Source organism: Acinonyx jubatus, chromosome B1 (assembly GCF_027475565.1).
Source record: "Acinonyx jubatus isolate Ajub_Pintada_27869175 chromosome B1, VMU_Ajub_asm_v1.0, whole genome shotgun sequence".
Classification (NCBI taxonomy): Eukaryota; Metazoa; Chordata; class Mammalia; order Carnivora; family Felidae; genus Acinonyx; species Acinonyx jubatus.
Window position 1 is genome coordinate 44,391,020 of NC_069382.1, and position 21,209 is coordinate 44,412,228.

The window sequence follows — 21,209 nt, forward strand, 5'->3', positions numbered from 1 at the left end:
GGTTCTCCACACACACAACCAAGCTGTACTCAGGACACCAGTTGTGTGTCCTACATTTAACTCAATTCTGACACTATCTACCTAGAGCCGGCATCAGATGCTCACAAGACTGCCCCTACGTCAGATGGCAGTTGCAAGTCCAGGTTGTTATCTGTGCTTCTGACCGACTGGCTATAAATCAGAGGTTCCTGTGACCCCCTCCTTGGGTTCAGTTAATTTGCTAGAGCAGCTCACAAAACTCAGAAAACCCACTCACTCACTAGATTACTGGTCTATTACAAAGGATATTAAAGGATACAAATCAATAGCCAGATGAAGAGACACATAGGGCAAGGTCCTGGACAAAGAGCTTCTGTCCTTGTGGAGCTTGGGGTCTGGCATGGTGGCACATGGAAATATTCTGGTTTCCCAACCTGGAAACTCTCTGAACCACTTCCTTCTGGGAGCTTCGTTACACAGACATACTTGATTAAAAATCGTTGACTATTGGTGATTGAACTTAACCTCCAGCCCTTCTCCAATTCACTGAAGTCAGGAGGTAGGACTGAAAGTTCCAACCCTCTCTATTCATGGTTGCTTCCCCTGGCAACCAGCCCCCATTAGGTACTTTCCCCAAATCATCTCATTAACATAAACCCAGTTGTGGTGGAAAGGGTCTGTTATGAATAACAAGACATCAATTTCACCTTTATGGCTCTGAAGATTTCAGAATCTGAGAAAAAGACACCAGATATTATATTAAAAGATGCTCCCATTGTCCTTATTGCTTAGGAAATTCCAAGGGTTCAGGAGCTGTGAGCCAGGAACTGTGGATGAACAACAAATATATATGAGAAATACGTTTTGGTCATCTGAAAAAATATTTCTTATAGATCACAATATCTCAGCTGCCATATAAAGTACCACAATTTGGGTTGCTTAAACAGTAGAAAGTTATTTTCTTAAAATTCTGGAGGCTAGAATTCCAAGATCAAGATGTAGTATAGTCTGAATGTTTGTGTCTCTGCCCTCCAAAACTCATATGTTGAAACCCTAACCCCTAAGGTGATGTATTAGGAAGTGGGGCCTTTGGGAGGTGTTAAACCAGGAGGGCGGAGCCCTCATGATCGGGATTAGTGCTCTTAGAAAAGGTCCCAGAGAAATCCCTATCCTTTCCACCACATGAGGACACGAGAAGTCTGCTGCCCAGAAGAGGGCACCATGTTGCCACCCTAATCTTGGATTTCCAGCCTCCAGTAGTACAAGAAATAAATTTCTGTTGCTTAGAATCCACCCAGTTCATGACATTTTTTTTAGATATACAGCAGCAGAAACGGACTTAGGCTTGGTTTACTCTAAAGCCTCTCTCCTTGACTTGTACATGGCCCTCTTCTCCTCCTTGTATCTTACATAAACTTCCCCCTGTTTTCCTCTGTGCATGTCTGTGTCCTAATCTCCTATTCTTATAAGGACACTAAACTAATGACCTCATTTAATCTTACTTCCTTTTTGAAGACCCTATCTCTACATACAATCACATTCTGAAATACTGGGGTTAGAAATTCAACATAGAAGTTTAGGAGAGGACACAATTCAGTTCAGAAAATTCCCCAGTTCTTTCCCTCATTGTGTAGGTGGGGACACTGAGTCTTGGAAAGGCTCAGGAGTTGACCTTGAGCATTTGGTAGAATCCAGGCCAAAGCCCAGGCTCCCCACTGGCCCACACCCATCCTCAAAGCCCTGGTCTTCAAGGGGGTCAAAGTCTAATAAAGAGTGACTGCCAGTGCACACTATAGAATGCCCTCGTGTGTGTGATGCTGACATGGGTAAGACTTTGCCGCAAAGGGACCAGGATGACTCCTGAGAAGGCCACAGGTCCAAAGTGCTCCTGAAAGTTACAGTCACTGGGTCTCCTTGCTCCGTGGGGAGGCAGTATATACGATGAAAAAGAAAACTGGGCTGAAAAGCTGAATATCCATGTTCTGGATCAAAAACACCCCTGCCATGGCACTTTCTGGAGACGGGCTGTTGAAGGTGGGAGTGGGAAGGAGTGCGGGGAGGGACAAGCAGGCCTCAGTCACCAGCCAGGGTGGCACATTCATACTCCCGGCTTGCTGACAGGTCCCTGATCCTGCAGCCTGATTTCAGGAACTTGTTCTTGGCTTTCGCTTTTCTCAGGGTAATGAGCTTCAGCCTCATGCTTGCTAACACTAACAAATGAGGCCAATCGCAGCTCGGCTGTGCATCACCTTTCAATAGCGGGTTGACAAGGAGAACAATGCGTTTGTTTGCGGCTGTAGAGTCTTCAGGGAGGATCTGTCATCATTGTGGTGAGTGTCAAAGGGGTTTCAGGCTTCCCGAGACTGTCAGAATAGAACAGAGAAGGAAGGCGAGTTGGAACCTGCTGACATTTCTCGGGTGAAACTCGCAGCCACCTTTTCCTCTTCTGAGTTTCAACAGGAATAAACTTTGTTCTAGTCAAAGAGGCTTTTAATTATAACAATTGCACACTGCCAATTAGTGGTTGGTTTGTTGTTTTTTTTTTTTTTCTCCTGAAGGGTAGCTACCCTATACAACATGTACACATTCATGGCTCCATGAGGAAGGGTAGCTGCCTTCCATATACAGAAGTATACATTAATACCTAAGTAGAGCAATTGTTCTCACCTTGATGCATCTGTTGATATTTTCTGGGCTAGAGATGGTCTTGTGCCTCTTGGAAGATTCATTCTGGCCATTTGGAAGGCAATAAGCAGAACGGCATGCCTACTACCAAGCCTCTGGTGCAGCTGCCCTTCTATTGGCCGGATGACCAGGTGGAAGAACCGGCAGGGGTCTCAATTATTAGGAAACTTGCCCTGAAGCTCTGGACATAACCCACTGACATGAAGGATCCACAGCATTTTTCAGAGGACAGGAACTTGACGGCATCTGCAGAACTGTACAGAGCACCCGAGGCAGGGACCTCCTCAGGTGACATTCCAGCCTCCAGTAGGTTATCTATTGGCAACCCCCAGAGGGAGGCATGGGGAGCACTATTTACAGTGAAGTCCCTGCTCAGCGGGCCTCTGTCTCCCTGTGATGCTCTGAGGCAACTGTGAGATTATTCGTGAGTTGGGCACATTATGTCACAGTTCCTGCTTTCAGATGCCATTTCTGCCAGCTTCCTATATGACCTACTTTTTTTGCAAGACCATTAATTTGAGTGTCTCACAATTCCTATCCAGTTGGATGTGACAGCACCTGCTTATCACTGAGGGATGCATCTTAAAAAGATGGAAATCGAGAGAAAACACAAAAGATGCTTTGAAGTCATTTAAATTAATCCCACACTTTCTCTCCCATCTACCTTTATGAGGTCACCGTTCAAAACAAGTTGGGTTTTTTTTTTTTGTCCTTCTAAATTTGATGGAAAGAAACTTCAGCATCCATCGAGAAGAGATGCTGCACTATGGAAAGGAGAAGAAAAATTACTGGGATGATCTATAGGCAAGCATTTCTAAAAACTAAAGAGGAAGAAAAGTAATTTTGATGATCCAACTCCTGCATTAGGTACAGGGTCCTCTTGGGGGGCACTTGACCTGCCTTCCACAATTCAATCTAGAGACTGTTTATCCTGCAGAGGAGCCTTAACAACCAAAGCTGTCGTGGTTCCCTTAGTCTGAGGGTGAGATTGTCCAAATTTTGTCTCTCCTGATAAAAGAGCAGCATTCAAAAATCCCTCTCTTTTTCCTCCCTCCAGTTCACCAAAGACAGGGCTACCTCAGAAGCACTACATCTGTCTTCTCGGACGATCAGCTCACTGGTCACTGGCAGCTGCCAGCTCTGCCGAACATGTCTTTGACGGAAGGGCTTCGGGACTGACCCTGTGGAGATGTGGTGTCGGAGGCACAGGGGCTGGTGTTGCTCATGCTCTTCACTGTCGACCTTCATCCGTTCTGTCCTCCAAACAACAGCAACGTCTTTCTCCACCTCAGGATCACCACGTTGGCTCTCACTAATGAAAACTGACTGGGAAAAGATTTTGTAAGCTCTCTGAGACCGTAGGATGACAAGTGCCTTGGTGGTGCCATTTGAGGGCCGTCGTTGTTTTTGAGGAGAGAAATGCCCTTGCAAAAGAGTCCAGGCATAGGAATGAGATAGGAAAGCATGACGACCCGAAGACGGACGCACAGCTTGTTAGGATTTACGTCTTCTCTGGGCCCCCACTTACCTTCGACAGATGAAAGTAAAACAAGGGAGGGCTCCAGTTACAGGAAATTCCTGGTCAACAGCTTGGAGAGGACTTCTGATGGATGCCTTTTGGGACTGCTGCCTTCCTGTGTGTCTGAATGGCCACAGGCCTGGTGAGCCTCAATCCCAGCAACTTTTAAAGGAACCAGAAACTTCTTGCTCTCAGGGTTGGGTGGTTGTTTCTGGGAGGGGTGGATAAACAGATTTCCATGCTGTGACTCTAAAGTGAAGCTTTATAGGGGCACCTAGTTTTGTAGGGGCGCAGTTGGTTAAGTGTCTGATTCTTGGTTTCAGCTCAGGTCATGATCTCATGGTTCGTGAGATGGAGCCCCAAGTCAGGCTCTACCCTGACAGTGTGGAGCCTGCTTGGGAATCTATCTCTCTCCCCCTTCTCTCTGCCCCTTCCTTGCGCGCTCTCTCTCTTTCTCACTCAAAATAAATAAATAAACATTCAGAAAGTGAAGCTATATTCTTCTAAAGAAAACCTTTATAGTATTTTGCTAAGTGATGACTCTTTTTGTGTTTCCAAAGTAAAGGAGTTTGGCCGAGAAATCCTATAGAATAGGGGTTGGAAAACTTTCCTAGAAAGGCCTAGATAGTAACTAATTTAGGCTTCCAGGCCACAGAGTCTCTGTCACAACTACTCAGTTCTGCCATTACAGCCCAAAAGCAACCATAGATTATGCGTAGATGAATGAGTGTGACTATATTCCAAAATACCCTTCACTTATGGACACTCGCAGTTGAACTTCATAAAGTTTCATAGGTCATAATGTATTCTTCTTTAGATATTTTAAAACCATTTTCAACTGTAAAAACCATTCCTTGCTCATTGCCCTTAAAAAAATGAGGCAGCCGACCAGGTTTAGCCCATGGGCCATAGTTTGCCCAGCCCTGCTATAGAAGAAAGCCATTTGCTGTGGAAATCTGTGTCTCCAAGCACTGGGGGCTTACACTAGCCCTGGTCCTGACAGCCAAATTACGGTGTCTCTTCAAATCTGTGCAACTAAATAAATGAGGGCAGGCCCCTCTTACCATCTAGAATGCGATGTGCGTACATTGGTGTTATTTCACGTATCAGATCCCTGCATGGAAAACACTGTCATGCCATTAATAATCTTCCGAGGAACACCTTGAAACTTGACTCTCGGAGGGCACGTTGCAAATGGGCTCTAATGGCTTTTATTTCTCATTCTTGTCACCTCAGATCTAATCAGCTGTTTTGTCATTTTTAATTCCCATTTGGCGGGATTCCCCCACTTCCCTGGCCTTGTAGGTAGATGCCCAGAGGAAAACGGGGCCCTGGGCCTCTGAGGGCTTGGGGGACACAACAGGGAGATGGGTGTATGAGTAGATGGTGACCTTCGATCCTTGGCTGAATCAGGAGGACCAGGAAGAAACCCAAATCCCGGGATGATCTCCAGTCCTGCCCTCCACCTCTCTTCTCTGGTTCACTCATGTCCTGAAAGTGCTTTCTCTGGGGGGAGAGATCTCCCACTCCTCCATTAGGAATGAAGCTCAGAACTTATTGGCTGGGAAGAAGATGGCGCTCTGAACTGGAGGGCTCTCAAATGTGTGGCTCTTTCTTACACAAAGCAACTGAGCTGTGGTCCAGTTCCCCCGAAACAGAAACATACACCCCCATCTAGCCTTGAGACAACAAAGAGCCACCTTAGACCATGACTCTACCTCCCTTGGAAGGCAGCAAGGCGTTGTGAATAATGAAAAGGAATCCATTCGATAAAAATAAAATTGCAATTAAATATATAACAATTAAAATCAACCAACCAATCAATCAATCAATCAATAAATCGAAGAAGAGCTAAGTCGTTTCTAGTGTTTGCATGATGTTAAGCATCTTACTTATATTAACAGCTCATTTACTCCTTATTGTAACTCAAGAATGTTACTGTTTTCATTTTGTAGGTCAGAAAAGGAAGCCCAGAAAGCAGGCCGTTCCTCCCCGTCCACGGTTGGAAAGTAGCAGAGCAGTTTACAAATGCAAATATATCCTGCTTCTGAGTCTGAGTCCGTAATTATGAACACCCACCCACGAGGTGGCTGTGCATCTTTGCCAAACCAAGTCACCTCTCTGAGCCTCAGTCCTCTCAGCTCTGAAGTGAAGCTTAAGACCATAAAATCTCTAACCTCACTTTCAAATCAAAATTCGGATTCCATTATTTTCAGCGTTCCCCTTTCAGGAGGGGAAAAAGTAAACACATAAATTCATATGGTAACTTCGTTAAAAAAACAAGAACTAAATTTCCAGGGTATATCTTTGAGTCAGTATTTACTCAGTACAATCTCCTATGCCTTTTCTTTTTCTTTTCTTTTTTTTTTTTTGTTTAGTTTATTTTGAGAGAAAGAGTGAGTGGGGGAGGGGCAGAGAGAAAGGGAATGAGAGAGAATCCCATGGAGGCTCCAATGTGGGGCTCAGACCCACGAACTGGGAGATCATGAACTTAGAGTCGGTCACTTAACCGATTGAGCCACCCCGGGAGCCCCAATACCTTCTTTATATAAACCTATGGTACAATTAGTACTCACTCTTTCCTAGACTTGGGGAGGAGACAAAATGGGGGTCTCCTCAGATCTTTGCTTGCAAGAAGCTTATAAACTGTCTTGAAGGTAGACATAAATCAGAGCATAGAGTTTTTCAATCAAAAATTCAAGATACTGAATTATTTAAAAAAGCATTATGCTTATTACACTATATTTATTAACACAGAAAAATAGTTGATAGCAAGGTTTTACACCAAGGATTGAAGCTTTAGGCACTTTGGAATTTAGCAGAAACTTGTTTAATTCATCGTTTCAATAAGGCGTATTTCTGTTTAATTCCGAAACCTAAGTAGCCAATTAACTAAAACTCCCATTCCTGGGGTGTTCCAATATTGAGTGTCAGAGACAGACGAAAGGATCAGGGCTGGGGTGATAAAATCCAAAGCCCTCCTCTGAATACTTGCTGAACAAAAGATTGGAGCAATTTCTTTCCAACCAATTAAACCCAGAAATCCAGATCTGTCCCAGCGGAGGCATGGGGGACATGAGGACAGTGAGATCCCTAAATCCAACCCAGGGATGCTACAGCCAATTGGCTCACAGGGAAAAAGCATCACCAACCTCCCCGTAGGGTATAAGCTGTGGCATTAAAAAATAGTCAAGAGTATTTGGCAGAAAGGCAGCCTTCCTCCTTCCTCCTTCCCTTCTCTGTCTTACGGGCCCTAGCAAGAGTGACCTGATCCCAACTTCATTTATACGCCTCATTTTGGTCTTTCAAATATTGATTTTCAAAATATGCTTCAGGAGAAAGCCACTCGGGGACCTTTACGCTGGGGTTCACAAATGACGCATGCCCAGATGCGTTTATTGCAGGATGGAAATAATAGACTTTTCCCTCTCCTCCTTTCTCTCCACCTAAGTATCTCTTTATTCATTACTTTAATTACCTAATCGTAAATTTCTTTAGGGGGTTACTTAGAAAGAAAATTAGCATCAAAGCTTGGCAGTAAATTCTGGGGCTTTTGGAGACAGTCCAAGCTGTTTCACCTGTGATTAATTAGATGGTTTTTTTTTTTTTTTTTCCTTTTTCCCTTTAAGTGCCAGAAGGCTGTTGAGGTCTTTAAGCAGTTACATGACTGCTGGCAGTGCTGCAATTATGATGGATGCACGCGTCTGGAGTCTGGGGCTGCAGCCCAGCATTTATCGGGATGTGTGCGCACGCGTGCGTGTGTAGGAGAGAGAGACAGGGACAGAGACGGGGACAGACTTGGAAAGCACAAGTTTGGGAAAACTCCAAGGGTTTAAAACACACAATGAGGTGCTTCTTTAATACTCTTGCAAGTGCAAGTCTAGAAGCTCCTGGCCAGGATCTCCTATCAAAATACCTTGGCGATTCCAGTAATGTTGGCTTAGCAGGCCTCTTCCTCCCCATTAGTCACTGAAGTCCTCTGTGGGTCTTTGCATAAGCTCTTTTATGGCATGCACTAAGGAATGCACATTTTCAGCAATCCTTTTGCTATATATAAAGCAGAGCAGTCACACCTGTTTTAACATTTTGCCCTGGTGAAAATCAAGACGGGGAGAATGCTGTCTCTTTGGGTAATTCGTTGGGTATAAAATGATCCCCAAACACTGGCATAAAGTCAAAGCTACATCTTGGTGTATTTGGAAAAAAGTTAATACTTCCAGTCACAATGAATATGCTATCAAGGATGCGACAGAGAAATGTGGTGACTGTTTTATTACAAGTACCAGATTATCATTTTTTTCCTTTATTCTCTGGGTGAGTGAGGGAGTGAAAGAGCCATCTGACTCCGTCAGGGTAGCAGAAAGTTTAAAGCTTTTGCCAACTTTTGCTGAAGTGTCTGTGTAAACTTAGAAAACTCCTAAGCTCCCAGAATTGAGATCAATGTCATCTAACATATATCGCTCCATCTGTCTATAATGTCCACCACAGTATTTAAACAGCAAATTCAGGGGCGCCTGGGTGGTGCAGTCGGTTGAGCGTCCGACTTCAGCCAGGTCACGATCTCGAGGTCCGTGAGTTCGAGGTCCGTGAGTTTGAGCCCTGCGTCGGGCTCTGGGCTGATGGCTCGGAGCCTGGAGCCTGTTTCCGATTATGTGTCTCCCTCTCTCTCTGCCCCTCCCCCGTTCATGCTCTGTCTCTCTCTGTCCCCAAAATAAATAAAAACAAGTGGAAAAAAAAATAAACAGCAAATTCATATCTGGTGCTAACTTGCCCTCCAAGGGCTGACAGGCATGTTAGCCACATGGGCTGGTTACAGAGATTCCTGCCTGGGGCAGGGGTCTGCCGGCTCTTTCCGTAAAGAGCCGGAGGGTAAATGCTTTAGGCTTGCGGGACATTAGGTCTCTGTTGCAACCGCTCGACCCTGTCGTCGGGTGAAAGCAGAATAATCAAGAGGCAAATGAATGGACGCCCTGTGTTCCAATAAAACGTGTTGGCTGACCCCTGGCCTACAGCTTCTCAGACTTTAACGGGCCTACAGAACACCTGGGCATCTTGTTACAATACAGATTTCAGTCCAGCCGGTCGGGAGCGGGCCGCGATCTGCATCCCTAACACCCGACCGAATGGCAGTGATGCCGCTGGTCTGCAGACCTCACGTTGAGCGGCAGTCCTCCAGTGTCTCCTTGAAATGCATCCAGGCTATTTCCAACAACACAGGCTCTGAGAACGGAGACGGGCATTTAGTTCATTAGGAATATTGCTGTAGGAGTAGTATTAGGTTTATACCCTTCAGTCCATGCGCTTCAGAGAGTCTTCTGGCATGCACCTCTTGGGAGAGCCCCGGTTTTCCTCTCCTGAATGCTATCTTCCTTTTTTTTCACCTTTAAGATTGGTCGTTAAGGTCTTGCATTCCTAAGCAGACAGATGGCTCCGGCTGTGGTGCAGATGTACACACAGTTCATCACGGTCATTTATACTGTCTCTGCCGCCCAACTGCCAGCACCTTCCCAGCCTCGGCATGGAGGGCTCTAATGGCCGAGCAAAGGGCCCTCTGGCCCCCGCCTAATTGGCTGCAATGCAAGAGCTAATGTAGGTTGAGAGACCAATTAACTGGGCTTGTTTCTACCAACAGTGCATCTGAACATCAATTATGCTAAACACCACGCTATATTAAGACATTTCCCTGCCACTATCATTTGCTACGGGACACCTCCGAGCAGCGCGGAGACGAGTTGCCTCTTACTGCCTGTCTGAAGGGTTTCTCTCCATCAGTGCAGGGGAGCACAGCTTTAGAACCAGAAAAAACACAACTCAGGGACATATCTGACACTAATTGGTTACCTTCTCTGGGCGTCAGTTTCTAGGCTATGGGGATTTAGGTCCAAGAAGCCAGAGAACAGGATGGGTGAGAGATCATGGTAATCCTGTATGACCCACTGATCCCCTCAAGAAATGGAAGACATTACACACTGGGATGCTCAAAGGATACTTCCCCTAGAACTGGAAAAAAACGAATAACTGGAAGCTGTTAGGAGGAGGAAGTGATACTTTCTTCTATAGGTTTAGTTAGGTTTGCATTCCATTCCTCCTCCGTCATTTCATTGCGAGCTTCTCCCTTGGAATGACCTTCTTCACTCACTTTCACATCGACACTTTGGTCTTGAAGCAGCCCAGTTCATTTCAATTCATCCTGATTGTGCAGCTCCTGTATACTGAAAATGCTGAGGCCCACCCAAATTTATGACCCAGCGGAGTTTACAGTTCAGTTGGGAATATTGGGCTAATGCCGATAAGTACTCATTTACTCATTCACCCGTGAACAAATATTTGTTAATCACCCATTATACTTCAGGCACTCTGCTAGGCTACAAGTACTGTTCCTCCTCCGTCTAGGTTTATTGCAACGTGGAAAGGCAGGTGATCAAATGAGCAACAGTGACGTGGTGTGAGATGTGCTATTATGTCTGCCAGAGTGCAGATGCTCTGGAGGCACAAATTGCACCAAAAACAAACAAAAACTCTGGAATGTAATTATACGTCTGTATTAAAGCATTAAAGTGTAATGTATGCTTAAAATCCCCCACTCCCCACAGTGCTTATTCCCAACAAGAGAAAACAGAATATTAGGTACAAGCTCCCTCAAGTTCCAGCAATCAGAAAGCTATGTTTGCATTTATTCTTGAACCCATCCTTCTGGTCTTGCAGGAAGAGATGTTATTTCTCTCATTAAGGTCCTTCCCTCCACCTGTGCTCTTGCCCGACCCTCCTGTCTCAGCTGGGACCTTCCTGCATCTGGGACTCCCTTCCTCCTTCCCAGATCGGTGACTTCATCTCAATTGGTCCCTTCTGTATAGTGTAAAATTATGATCAAGTCTGTTGTCTATCTTAAAAATAAAGTCCTCCCTTGATCCTGCATCTCCTTGCCCTTTCTTACCTCCCAAGCTCAGGATGCTTGCTTCTTCACTTGTTTTCTATTATTTCCATCCTCTTCTCCCTTGTTCTTCAAACACCTGTGGTCTGGCTTCCTCTGTCCCTGCATGCCCAGACGCTGTTGTGGCAAAAGGCTCTAACAATCTTCCCAGCTAAACCTGATGCATTCTTCATTTGATGTCATATTTCTTTATCTTGATCCCAAATTTCACATTAATGACCATCCAGTTCTCTCTTCCTTCTTTGCTTCTGTCTTCACTACTCCACTGACCAATCTCACTCCTGTCCTCTGTTGACTCTTACTTCACTGTGTGTACCTTAAATGTTGTGTTTTCCATTTGTGTTTATTCCTTGGGCCTCTTCTCATTTCATACTGTCCCTAAATGGCCCCTGATCACCCCTGTCACCTGACACCATCTGCTGACTGTCAAAACGCATTCTGGTCAACTCTGCTCCTCTGAGCTTCGGCCCCCTCTACCTGCCTCCCAGGCACCTCTGCTGGTTCTAAACATAAGTCATCGGTTTTCCACCAAAGTCTGTCTTAGTGAATGGTGAGATCGTGTGCAACCTGGATGTTGTCGTCTACTCTTCTTTTTCTCATCCCGACACCCAATCGATCGGTAAGTCCTGCCGACTCCGTTTCTCTACGATTTATTCATTATATCTGTCCTCGCTTCTCCTATTCACTGCTCCTGCCTTAGTTCAGGTCTCATCATCTTTTATATGGACAAAGGCAATTAGATCACCATCGGATTCTTTTGCCTCTGATGTTATCTCTGATTTTATACCCTTTCAGTCTACCCAACACACTGTGGTCAGGGTTACCTTTCTAAGATACAAATATGATTGAAAATAAAAACACACACAAAACCTTCTGTGGCTGGCCACTGCCGGAAGCAGTTGTCAAACTATACAGGAGAGGTTCGGCTGAGACATTTGAGCAAGGCTCTATGATAGGGGATAGAAGGGTAATTAAGGACTTTGAAATCCAGGCTCCCACGTTCTGCTCCTTGCACCTCATCCAGCATTGTGCTGGCAAGTGTTTAACAACCAGCCCTCAAACGGTAAAAACAAAAACCCCTATTTGCAGAGTTTGATGATTTCCATGGTGCAAGTACTCCCACTATGGCCAAGCTACGAACATCCCTGGAGCTGGGAAGAAATGTTCACCACTACATTTCACAAGACCACAGCTCTTGTTTCCTTCCCACACTCTATGGTGGGGAGCAAGTGAAAATGCTTCCCTGCCCATGTCTGGCCCATTGTGGGGGAGGCCTCTGACAAGCCTCACCTGGAATCAGCTGAGCCCCAGATGGGCCCGGGCCTTGCTACAGACTGTGCTGGACCTCAGAGAGGAGCAATGGCATGCAGAAACCAAATGCAAACTGACGAGATGCCCAGACTCTGTAAACAGAAGGTGAGGTGGAGCTGATGCCCACAGCAATGCCATGCAGCTGCTCATGGGAATGCCCACTTCTCAACATGGAGGACGGGGGGACTGGATAAAGGGATGCCCTTGCTCATGAACTGGCTCACCACATGCTGACGCCCTGCAGCTGGCCTGCCTGAAAGCCACCCTCCCAGATGGCACTGCCTCTGTTCCCCAAAGCAGCACACATGGAACTTTTTTGTAACTGTGACCGAATGGATTACTCCTTTCTGCGCAAGAATGTATGTCGTTGTCAACATCAAAAACTTCCCTGCTCTGCTCTGGCAGCACCTGCCTTTTAGATTAGGTGCCTTCTGAACGACTCACACAAAGCATTTAAACCTGTCTGACTTCAAAAGTAAGGTAAGACAAGCCACGCTGAGCAGTATCGCACACACCTAATATGATTATTTCTCTTCTTCCTGGCGATAATAGAATTATACAAAAGCCGCCCTGACCCAGTAACGGTTTGCTCTTCAGAATCAAATCTCTGCTTTCCCCAAACTCACGACTCCTCCCCTTGACCCCCATCCCTGCTTGCTTTCTACTCCTTTGGCATTGCAGCATGTGTCTGTGCAGCACACGGCTGTGCACTATCTTGCAAATCCAAGAGTGTCTCCCTGGCAAAGTACAGCAAACTAATGAAAGATGTGGCCAGATTTATCTAGTCGGTAAATGATGAAGAAAAACCATCCACGTCCGTCTATTAATTCATTCTGAAATGTTAATTATCTCCAGTGTGACTTACTCCGCTCAGCCACGTTTCATTTAACGAGTGAGCCTTTTTACAACTTTCTCAGGATTCCTCCAGTTCTTACTGTCCTCACGTTGTCTGAATCCTGGGAAGGGTCATGTTCTGCCACTGGGCGCGAGTAACAGTTGATTGATAGATAGCAAAATAGAGCCCTTGGAGGGAAGATCCAGAACAAAGCAGCCTCCAAACACCAACCAGCTCCAGGCACGGGGCCTGCACTTTACCTATGGACACCGTCCCAGAGAGAATATGCCTATACCTCACAAGCACCTTGTCAGGGAGTCATTATTAGCAACCTCTCTTGGGTCAAAAAATGTTCTGAGAAGTTAGGCCACTTCTCCAAATTCATGCCAGACAAATCAGCAGAGCCAGACCTGGAGACTGGCCTCTCTACCTTTCCTTCAGATTCTTTTCTTCATCCTGCATTTCACACATAACTGGTGCTCAGACTTTCTTTCACCCCAGGAGGAAGACAACGTTTGCCTAATGAGGGTTTATGAGGTTGTTTTGTTTGGTGGGTTATTAAGAGGCAAGAATAAGATGAGAATGCAGTGAGAAGGGCATCTGGGAAATGCTGGAGTGACTTAAGAAAGTGGTAGGTTCTCTTAACTGTGGAGCTTTTAGTAATCTACTCTAAATGCATGGATTACAAAAGGACACACTTCTTGAAGACATTTATTTATTTATTTATTTATTTATTTATAATGTTTATTTTTGAGAGAGAGAGAGACAGAGACAGAGAGAGACAGAGCATGAGCGGGGGAGGGGCAGAGAGAGAGGGGGACACAGAATCTGACACAGGTTCCAGGTCTGAGCTGTCAGCGCAGAGCCCGACGTGGGGCTCCAACTCACCAGCCGTGTGATCATGGCCTGAGCTGAAGTGGGACGTTTAACTGACTGAGCCACCCAGGCGCCCCCAGAAGAACATTTAAAAAAAAAAAAACAATTCTTTCCAGACTTCCTGGGGTATGAACTTCAAGCAGCGAGTTACGAAGACTTCCTCTGAGCCTCAGGTTAGAAGCCCATGTGTGCAGATGCCCAGATCCAGAACATCTTTGGCAGCAACAAAACAATGAGTTTCTATTCTTCTGAACTGCTTTTGCTCATGCCTTTAGTGGTATCAAACTTCAGGACATATGTTCCGACAACAAATTATAAATTCTTTTGTGAATGAAGTGAGATTTTTGTAAAGCTAGGGAAAGCTATTCCTTTGGTATGAGATCTCATGTTTATTATTAATTTCTCCATCTAATATCCATTCAGCACCTAATGTGTATGAGCCGCTAGTCTAAGTGTTGAAAACAAAGCAGTGAATGGGGCAATGAGTCTTTCAAAAAGGTCTCACTTAAAACAAATTTACTTCAAATAAGATCTCTTAGGAGGCCAGAAAACATTGTGAAGTGAGGACCTAGGTGGTGGCAACAGGGGGGCAATGAGTAGATGAAACCAAGACATGTTTTAGAGGTAGAAGTGACAGAACTTGGTGATGGATTGGATATGGATTGGAGGAAAGGAGAGGTGAGGATAAGGCCTTCCTCATTTGGCCTGAGCAACTGGGTGCATGTGGGTGGAGTGAACTGAGTTGCAGTCCCATGCAAAAAGAAAGGACTGGGGCCAAGGGAATGGTACAATCAGTTGTTTTCTCTTGGCCATATTAAAGTTCACATATTATCGGATATCCTGGTGTTGAAATTAATAGATGCATGGGACTCAAGACATACAGATGGGTTGAAGATACAAATTTTAAAGTTATCAAGATCTTTAAAGTTAGAGACTTGAATGAGGTTACTAAGGAAGGTAATAAACATAGGGAATATGAAGCAGCTTAGGTTTGAGCGCTGGAACTTTCCTACACGAAGGAGTAGATAATGGGACCTATTCAATATGCCCGGAAGGAGTGACCAGTGGAAAAGGCAGAAAGCCCAGGGAGTGAGGTGTCATAAAAGTGAAGAAGGGGTTTTCAGAAGACAATGATAATCTATGTAAAATGATGCTGAGAGATCTTATGAAATGAAACAGGAAGTTAGCCCCTCTCCTGAGTAACATGCGGGTCACTTGGGACCTTGAGAAGAATTGTTTCTAGGGTGTCATCTGGCAGGAAGGCCAACTGGAATGAGTTGAAGAAATGACTGGGAGTAAGGAAATAAGTCAAACAACTAGCAATGACTTTGACAGAAAAAATTATGAGGACTCTCAAAAAAATCTCAGCCACATGATGAAATAAATATCCCATATGTCATCTGGAAAGTGATAGAGACTTCTAGAGAAGCCTCTCAAAAAACAAACAAACAAACAAACAAACAAACAAACAAAAGAACCGGTCTAGTGTTTAACAGACTGGAAAGTTTTGTTCTAAATAAATGGCAAGTACCTTAGATTTCTTAGAACCAGAGCTGATATGTGGCTAGTATGTACTTGTCTGGCGATACTGTTTGGTACAATACTTCCATGGTGGTTGGTAAACAGTCATTACCTTAAGTAACCCCGTTCCCCTTCCACCATACCAAGTGACCCAGCCTTCTAGACCTATTCAAAATATAATAATGATGTAACCACTGGCAATGTCTGTGATCAAGGGCTCTGCTCCCTCTGTGTAGACAACATCCGATATGATTTTTGGTGTCTGTAATCTACATTTTTTAGATAACATTACTGCTTAGATCCATGATTTCAAATGCCAGTAGCAATACTAAGTATTGATAATTTTGTAGAGACAAGTCTGTTTCAGTGTATGTTACTTTCTGAATGTCTCTTAGTGGAGACTTTTACATCAAATCTCTAACTACACAGGCCCCGTTAGGAGTCAGAGTTTCTTCTTCTGCCCCAGATCAAGCCTCTGGTCCCTTCAGGAAACTCCAGGGCTTATTGGGCATGTGTTTTCTAGCTTTACAATTGAAGTGAAACTTATGGCAAGGCCAAGAAGCCAGGACAACAAAAATTCAAAATAATGGAACAGTTCTTGCTGTGGTGGAAGACAGCTAGATATAGGGTACCATGAACTTAGCCTCTTCCTAGCTGCAAAGGCACTAGTTTGCTCCTCCAATATCAATTCCACTCAAGTCATGGTGGAGAGACCAATAACCTGGAACACACAGCAATGTGAGAAGTATATATGTACAGAGCTATAGATGCAAATAAACAACTTTATGGCATAAGCTGTATGTGCTCCCTTTACATAGTCAGTATTCAATCTGACTTGTGAAGTCACTAAGCCACTATCTGTGCTACAAAAGCCTTCTATAAGAAGGTCCATGTAGATGCCAAGAGTGTTTTTTTCTTTCCTAGTCTCTCACACTGTCACTCCTCATAAGGCCAGATAGTTTTGAAATTCACAGATAACTGAATTCACTGGCCTCCACCTACACCATCCCTGTGTCATACTTTCACCTGACCCCTCCATAGCACTGCTTTTGGCCAGAGTCTATCAGAGCTACTCATGAAAACAACTCATTTGCTTTTTAGCCAAAATAAACTATAACTCTTGCTTCTGTCATTACAGTTGATAGGTGTTCCTGAAGGGCCCTTTCACCGCAAAAACCAATATACTTTGCATAGGAACTATGCATTGAGGCATTGCTGGCTGCATAAGAGATAGAGGAGTTCTCCACAGACCACACCTTAAAACAGAGACACAAACATACAAATAAAAATCTATATGTTACATTCAGGAATGCAGCAGGTTGTTGAGACCAAATACTGGACATCCGGCATGGATGCAATTGACCTAAATAGATGACTGTTACAAAGGTGCTATCAGGAGGTAGAAAGCTGAGCTTGGAATTATGCACTAATTGTGGTGTGTGTGTGTGTGTGTGTGTGTGTACGTGTGTGTGTGTGTGTGTGTGTGTGTTGGGAGAGAAGAGCGGTTGATAGGATTGAAGTGATTCCAGTCAGTGGTGCTTTCTAAATACTGGAAACGTTAGAAACAAATTCTTTCTTGAAGAAAGTTTCACAATTAGATCCAAATGATTCCACAGACTAAGATTAATAATAAGCTTGAATGAAATGTCAGCAAGACCAGAGAATTCAGGTGATGATGAAAGTCAGCAGAAACAAAAAACAAAAATTAGATTTCTAAGGACTAAAACATTGACAAAACATTGTCAGGCATTGTATGTATAAAATGCTAACCTAAAATTAAAGGATACAACCACAAATATGCACATTAAAAAGGATACTATCAAAATTAAATGCACAGAACTGAAAAAGAATACAACTATAATGTGTAGAAATCAAACATTAATAGTTGGATTTTTAAAAGTCTGAGTAGAAGAATGAAATAGAGGTTATTAATAGGTGAAGAGACAATTAGTAAAGTGAAAAATACAGTCAAAGAACTACTCAGGGTACTGCATAGAATGAACAAAATGAAAGACACATTATAATATATAGAAGTCATGTCTTAGTGTAAGGGCCAGAAATAGATAATAACAGGGAAGAAGGGTAATATCTAAAGAAACAATGGCTACAAATTTCCTATTATAAGCAAAAATCTCACTAGAACAATTCATTCTAGGCAAAATAAATAAAAAGCAATTCATATCTGGGGCTATAATAGGATAAACAAAGACAAATAAAAGGTCTTAAGAAAGACATCAAGAGCAGATATTTGGAATTACATCACACTCCTTAATAATAACAGTGTAAGGCAGAAGACAATGGAATAATAACTTCAAAGTATTTAGAGAAAATAACTTTCAACAGAGAATTTTATACCTAAGAAAGTTTTTTCCATAATGAAGATGAGATATAGATATTTAAAGAGACATAAAAACTTTGAGAGCTTATCACCATACACTTGCTAAAAGAATTTCTTAAGGTACACATGTAGAACAAGAAAAATGATTATGGAAGAACATTTTGAAATGCAAGATGATGTGGTACGGATAACCTAGGTAAAATAGATAAATTCCTAGAAACATACAACTAAGACTAAATCAAAGAAATAGAAAATGCGAACAGACCTAAAACTGGTGGGGAGACTTAATTAGTAATCAAAAAAATTCCAACAAAGAAAAGTGCAGGGCCAGATGGCTTCACTGATAAATTCTACCAGCAACAACGAAGAAACAAAAAACGAACAATGACTACAAAAACCGCCCAGAAAACCCTAAAAACCAAAATGACAAAAACAAAACAAAACAAACAAAACAACTCCACAACAACAACAACAAAAACAAAAACAAAAATGAAAGGCAAAAGAAAGAAAAAAGAATTAGTGTCAATACTTCTCAATCTCTTCCAAAGAACTGAAGAGGACAGAACACTTCCAAACTTGTTTTTTGGGGCCAGTATTACCTTGATACCATTGGCAGATTTAAAGACACTGCAAGAAAAGAAAACTTTAGACCAACATCTCCAGTGAACATAGATGAAAAAATCCTCAACGAAATACTAGCAAACCAAATTCAGCAGCACATTAAAAGCATCATACACCATGACTAAGTGGATTTATCTTGGGATGCAAGGATGGTTTAGCATACACAGATTGATTAATGTGATATACCACATTAACAGAATAAAAGATTAAAACCACATGATCCTTTCATTAGATGCAGAAAAAGCATTTGACAAAATTCAACATCCTTTCATGATAAAAACTGTCAAAATGAACGAGGAATAGAAGAAAATTACCTAACTGTAATGAAAGCTATATATGCAAGGTCCATAGCATACATCATACTCTATGGTGAAAAACTGAGAGTTTTCAGGAAAGCTCAGGAAAAGGCAAAGATGCTCATTCTCACTTTCTATTCAACATAGTACTGGAAGTGCTAGCCAGAACAACTAGACAGGTAAAAGAAAGAAAAGACATCCAAATTAGAAATAAAGTTATCTTTGTTTGCAGATGAAATGATCTTACATGTAGAAAAGCCTGTTGGAACTAATAATAAAATCAGTAAAGTTGTGGGATACAAAATCAACATGTGAAAGTCAGTTGCATTTCTATACACGAACAATGAACAGTCTGAACAGGAAGTTAAGAAAACAAACTAATTAATGATAGCATCAGAAACAGTAAAATACCTCGGAATAAGTCTAACCTAAGAAATGAAAGATCTGTAGGCTGAAGGCTACAAAACAGTGTGAAAGGTTGAAATCTTTTCTTGAGATCAGGAAAAGACAAGAGAGCCTATTCTCACCACTCCTATTCAACATAGTACTGGAAGTCCTAGCTATATCAAATGGGCAAACCAAAGAAATAAAAGGCATCCAAATAAGAAAAAGAAGAAATAAAACTGACCCTGTATGTAGACAACATGACCTGATATATAAAAATCCCTAAAGACTCGACTAAAAAACTATTGGAGCTAATAAATGCAGTAAAATCGCAGGTTATAAAATCAACATGGAAAAAAATCAGCTGCATTTCTTTACACCAACCATTTAACACCTGAAAGAGAAATGAAGAAAACAATCCCACTTACAATAGCCTCAAAAAATGGACTGAAAACTATAAGACATTGATGAAAGAAATTGCAGAAGACATGAATAAATGAGAAGATATTCCATATTCATGGACAGAAATAATTAATACTGTTAAAATTTCCATGCCATCTAAAGGTCCTTATCAGAATTCCAATGGCATTTTTTACAGAAGTAGAAGAAACAATCCTAGCATTTGTATGGAACCATAAAAGGATGTAGATTAGGGGCGCCTGGGTGGCGCAGTTGGTTAAGCGTCCGACTTCAGCTCAGGTCACTATCTCGTGGTCTGTGAGTTCGAGCCCCGCGTCGGGCTCTGGGCTGATGGCTCGGAGCCTGGAGCCTGCTTCCGATTCTGTGTCTCTTTCTCTCTCTGCCCCTCCCCCCTTCATGCTCTGTCTCTCTCTGTCTCAAAAATAAATAAACGTTTAAAAAAAAAAAAGGATGTAGATTAGTGCAGCCACTATGGAAAACAGTTTGGAAGTTCTCCAAAATAGATAAATTCTATTTAAGCATAGAATACCATATGATTCAGCAATCCCAATTCTGGATATATAGCCAAAGGAAATGAAATCACTATCTTATTAGTGATTAGGGATTAGTGGAGAGATATTTGCACTTCCCCTTGTTTGTTGCATCATTTTATGAGAGCCAAGACATGGAAACAACCTAAATGCCCATCGACAGATGAATGGATAAGTAAAATGTGGTACACATATACAATGGAATCTTATTTGGTCATAAGAAAGAAGGAAATCCTGCCATTTGTAACAACATATATGAGGGCATTATGCTAAGTGAAATAAATTCAGCAAAGACAAATACTGGACGACCTCATATTATGCAGAAACTTAAAAAAAATCATAAAAACAAGGAGTGAATTGGTGGTTGCCAGGGGCTGTGGGATAGGGGAAACGGGTGATTGTGGTCACAGGGTACAAACTTCCAGAATAAGTCAGTTCTGGGGATCTAATGTACACTATGGTGACACTAGTTAAACATAGTGTAACATACAGGTGAAAGTTGCTGAGAGAGCATGAGAGAGTAAGTCTTAAATATTCCCACGCACAAAAAAGAAGGTAACTCTGTAAGGTGATGCATGTGTTAATTAACCTTATTATGGTAATCATGTTGCAATACATATGTACATCAATATATATATATATATATGTATACATATGCACACATATACTTTAAACTGTATATTTTATATATCAAATATATCTCAATAAAGTTGGGAAAGAAGTTATCTTAAAATCTCTAAATATCTCCATTTATATGGAAGCTTATTTCACTATTTTTTTAGTTAAGCTTTAATTCTGGACATGAAGAGGCTATTTACTAGGGTGACTATATTCTGGGAAAAAGGAAATACTCAGGCCTACCAAAAATGCCATTGTGGCCCATAGTGGAGGCTTACTATGATCAGGTAATGGATTCTTAACTTGAGCCCAACTCTCAACAGGCCTAGTTAGTAACTTGATTCA